Genomic DNA, 5,380 nt, shown 5'->3' with positions numbered 1-5,380 from the left:
TTCTCATGGTTCTTGGTATAACTAAATTACCCACAAATAGTTTGGCTAAAATCTTTTTCACTCTCCATTTAAATGTAACATCCTCATTTCCTTCTATAGGGATAAAGAGAGAAAAAAAAAAATAAGTGTGTGTTGGTTCCAAAGATGCTTACACAAATATACCTAGAGTTACTCTATAACAATACCATTTAGAAATAGCCCTAACAGAAGAATGAACACAAACATTTGGATAATGATTTTCACTGTAGTGATGTGAACTGACTCAACTACCAGATACAGAACAAAATTCAGGTAAATATCACTTTAAGTGGTGTCAATGTTTACCTTATCAAGAAATAAATTTACTATATATATATATATATATATATATATATAAAACTATATGAATCAGAAATTAACACATATACTCTATAAATGCAAATTAAAAGGTATTAATACAAATTTATAAAATGCACAGGGCATAGTCCATTTGTTAAGCTAAATGAAATTGATAATATGAATTAGTATAGGCTAAATTGAATGTATAGTTTTGTATTTTCATTTAGTATGTTGCATTTAACATATATCTGTTCTGGAAAGTCATTTTTAATAAATAACTTTTGTGGAATTGGAATTGCATTTGTCACATTTCAAAGGGACTTTTTTTAGTTGAAGAAAAATATAATTTATGTGATGAGCTGTGTTATGGTTTCAGAGTTTTACAGATGTGAAAATAAGATCTTTTAGCATAAGTGCATGATTAAATTTCTAAATAAATTGATATGTATAATTAAGAAAAACATCAGATTATGCATTTTCAAATATCACTTAGAGTTCCACTGATAGTTTTTTAAATCTCTGTTTATAAAATATTTTAAATGTATAGAAAATAAGCACTAATTTCTTGGCTAACAAATTCACTGAATTTTGCGGAATTGCCAGCCATTTAATAGAATAGTCAAACATATCTTGAACCACTTGTTTTTAAAATCAGGTAAACTAAGGAAATTATATCTAATATAAAAACCGAGCATATTAAAAAAGAAAGTCAAATTTTGAACCTGCTGTTCTAGCTGAAAAAGTAGAAAGCGGAGCCTAGAGTGAATTTCTCTATTTCCTTAATTTCCCAGTGTTCCTTGCTAGAACACTAAAAAAAAAAAAAAAAAAAAAATACTTCCAATTAACCACTATATGTGGTCAGAAGATCATTTTAGAATCAAATACAAATTTATTCAATCATTCAGGTATAGAAATAAATTTTACATCACATATTTTGTCAGTCAATGAAGAGACAATCCCTCACCTTTAGAAAGGGTTTATCTGGATTTCTTAGAGGTATTGTCTCCAATTAATAATTATTCTAGAATTCTACTGATAGTATAAGAAAGTATGTTGATTTCCTCATCTCACTTTGAATTTCCAGTACCTCCTCTGCTTTCTCCTTCTTCTTCCACTTAATCCCCTTCTTCTATATTAGTGATCTCCCTTCAGTTTTCATTAGATCTTTTTCTCCTTTAAATTGATTTTGCTGCAATGAAACCCACTGATCTCTTATGAAAAAACAAAAAATTTAAAAAGTAATTAAACTTTGAACTGAAATAAATTTCATGAAAGTTAAAACTAATCAAAATTTGGGATACAAAAAAAGCAGTTGTGAGAAGGAAATTAATAGCATTGAACACATTATTTAAAAAGAAAAAAAAATTAAAATAGTCACCTATGCTTACACCTTAATAAATTAGGAAAAAAGAGCAAATTGAATCTAAATTGAGCAGAAGATTTAATAAAACAATGAAACAGAAATCAATGTAATTCAAAAGAGAAAACTAATAGAGTTTGAAAAAATGAATAACAGTGAGCCTCTAACCAGGTTAACTATGAAAAAATAAATAAAAAGAGTACACAAATCACTAGTATCAGAAATTAGAGTATATTACTACAGAACCCATAGTTATTAAAAGGATTTAGAGGCTTAGTATGAATTGACTAATTTCTTGAAAGATACTCTCTCAAAACTTATCAACATCTACAACTGCTCATTTTATCACACTCTGATAAGCTGTCAGCTGTTGTACCTGTGAGAGTATGATTATGAAGATCTGAAATATTCTTCCAATTCCTTTTTGAACCATCAGTTAAGTGGAATTGGTCAAGCATGTGTTTCACACTTTTATCACATGGAAGAGATACTTGGAGATGCTGTGTCAGATGAAATATTGACTGTAACAACTCTGAAGAACAAGTTTGATGTGCAGAAACCTTTGTCAGTGGTTCTGGAAAAGATATAACATGCAGAATTTGAAGGATAAAGACGGCAAAAGTTCACTGCCTGATTTCCAAAACACTCCAGTAAGAAACAGCATTGGAAATATAAATACTCCTTTGCACTTAACTTGCTTATTAGAAAATATAACTGGTGATAATGTAAGTACTAGTAGAAAGACTGAAGTTGGAAATGTTTCTTTAGTTGAACATAAAATCAAGAATTATATTAAAAAAAATATATAACAGTTTGCAGTTTTCCCGATGTAAAAGTGCATTCCTAGCTGAATTGTTTCAGGAACACAAAGAAAGCCATCCAAGCCAGTGCTCCGCTTCATCTGTCTGATCTTTGTAACCAGTCATCTGCCAGTTTTACAGATCTAAGTTTGGAATCCTTTTCCCTTTCACAGCTAGAAAATTCCTGGCCGTCTTCTACTGGAATATCAGAATTAACAGAATTTCCATCATCTTTGGCATTTTGTAAAGCTTCACCCACAAAAGACCTTGAGAATTTATCACTTACTGATTTGATTCTTTTGAGTTCGGTTTATCTGAAATGAGGTCTCCTGGAATAGATTCAAATATTGATCTTAGTGTCCTGATAAAAGCTCTGGATTTTGTTCCAAAGCCTGTAGTTGACCACTCAGAAGCACAACACCAGAAATGAAAGTTCTGAGTTCAAAGTTAGAAAAGAAATTCAATTATGCTAAAGATAATAAGAAAAACAATAAAGGCTCTCAGAATAGGAAACTACCTTTTTCTCTTTCTTGGACCAATGCCCTTGCTGGACCTCTCTCTGATCAAGGACATTCTGCTTTTGCTTCAACATCATGTCTGTGTTATCCACTGAAAATATGCAAACAATGCACCCTTGACCTCTATAAGACTTTTCTTTATAGTAGATAAGTTCAAGATGTAAAGACAAAGAAATAAGTCCTCCTGTAGCAATAACACCATGTAACTTCAAAGTAGCATATCTTGATGACACTGTAAAAGTTAATTAAATGAAAGCATTTACTAGAGAATATTAGCAAATAGAAAACTTGTTTACTGTTGTAGAACTTTTTATTTGAAACTAAATTAATATCTTTGAAAAAATATCTTTGTAGAATCACTTTATTTGTGGGATTCAAATTATGACTTTATTAAAATTGTCTTAAGTCTGTTAATAATAACTCAAGTTGATATGTATTTTTATATGGAAAATTTTTTTCCTATGTGTTGTTGTAGCCAGATACCTGGTTTTACTTGAGTTGGCAATGAATACATGTTTACACAGAATATATGGAAACTTGATATTGTGAAATTGAAAGTCAGATATTTTGTTTAGCATGCAAGTTCTATACGTTTTTACAATGGGATATTTTCTTGAATAAATTATTTTTGTGTTTTTTTCCTTAAATAAGAATACTATCACTTACAATTATTATAGTGTAAAGATGATTTTTATGATATATTGCCTAGTATGCTGAGAAATAATTATATTTTAAAATACTTTTGGTATCATTTTCAATTTCATTATTTTATGGAAGATGAGTATTAAAACTTTTCTGTTAGAAGATCTTAAAATTCCTGACTTTTGAGAGTACCACAAGTGTAGCTGAAATGCATTTTTGAGATAAGGAAATTAAGATCTTTTAAAGAACCATGAAAAATATTAAAAATTAATTAATGCATACATATTTTTGTCCGTTTTAAAAACCATTTATCCTAATGTAAACTTTAAAAATAAATACATAGAAAGTATTTTCAAGAAAAAATCCAAACAATGGTGTTTATAACAGTAACCTCCAATTAAAAATCTTATGTATAAATGTTATAAAATATTACAAAATATGTAGAAGATATACATAGATAGATATGAAAATCTACAAAAATCATATGGAAGATCAAATGAGAACCAAATAGAGAAATATTTCATATTCATAGACAGTAAAATTTACTTGTGTCAACACATCAATTCTTCCAACTTGCTCTATAGACAAAATACAATTCCAGTCAAAATCCCAGTGAGGTTTTGTTTGGTATCAACCAACTGATTATGAAATTTATATAAAGAGGCAAAATACTCAGCATTGCCAACACAATATTGATGGATACAAACGAAATTTGAGGACTGACACTACCTAACTTCACTAACTCCAAGATATTTTATGCAGCTACAGTAAAAGCAGCACTGGTGAAAGAATAAATCAATAGATCGGTGGAGCACAATGGAAAACCCAGGAATATACTCATAATTTCAAAAATGATTTTGACAAAGGAACAAAGGTGATATTACAGAGAAAAGATGACATTTTAAACAAATGTTATTGGTACAACTGGATATGATCATGCAAAAGTAAATAAATAAAGTAGATATAGACCTTATGCCTTCATAATAATTAACTCAAAATGTTCTGTAGATATAAATGTAAGCCACAAAAGTATAAAATTAAAAAAAAAAAAAACAACAGAGGAGTAGATCTAAATGACTATGGGTTTGTTGATTGCTTTTTATATGAAACACCAAATGCATAATACCTGAAAGTCATAATTATAAGCTAGACTTAATTCAATTTCAATTTTATTTTTTGGGCAGGACAATTACAACAGAATGAAAACAATCCAGAGACTGGGGGTAAATCTTTGCTAAATTCATAACAGGTTAGAAGATTGACAACCCAAATATATAAAGAACTCTTAAAACTAAACAATGAGAATGCAGACTGATTTAAAAATAGACCAAAAACTTTGGCATACACCTCATCAAAGAAGATATATACTAATAAGTATATGAAAAGATTCTCCAGATCATATTATCAAGGAGGTGCAAATTAAAAAACAAATGAGAGATCACTACACATGTAGTAAAATACTCCAAATCCAAAAAATTGGTAGCCATATGATAGCTAGTGGAGCAACATGATTGACATTCATTGGTGATGAACATGCAAAACGATGTAGGTATTTTGAAAGAAGGTGTAGTGTTTTTAGGTTTGGTTTGAAACTAAGCATCCTCTTACCTTGGGACCCAGCAATTATTATCTTTGATGTTTACCTAAATGAGTTAACAACTTATTTCTTTTTTTTTTTTTTTTTTTTTTTTACGTTTACATAGGGTAATGATGTTTATTATATTTTTCCCCTCCCCCCCACC

At 29.3% G+C, this 5,380-nt stretch overlaps 1 pseudogene; it reads left to right on the top strand.

The window, feature by feature from the left end:
* The first annotated feature begins 2,268 nt into the window (after positions 1–2,268).
* LOC124986999 (uncharacterized) lies at positions 2,269–3,272 on the top strand (annotated as a pseudogene).
* The last annotated feature ends 2,108 nt before the right edge of the window (positions 3,273–5,380 follow it).

The sequence above is a fragment of the Sciurus carolinensis genome, chromosome 6, assembly GCF_902686445.1.
Source record: "Sciurus carolinensis chromosome 6, mSciCar1.2, whole genome shotgun sequence".
NCBI classification, from domain to species: domain Eukaryota; kingdom Metazoa; phylum Chordata; class Mammalia; order Rodentia; family Sciuridae; genus Sciurus; species Sciurus carolinensis.
The sequence above is the reverse complement of the archived record's forward strand: the minus strand, read 5'-3'. Positions and strand labels throughout refer to the sequence as shown.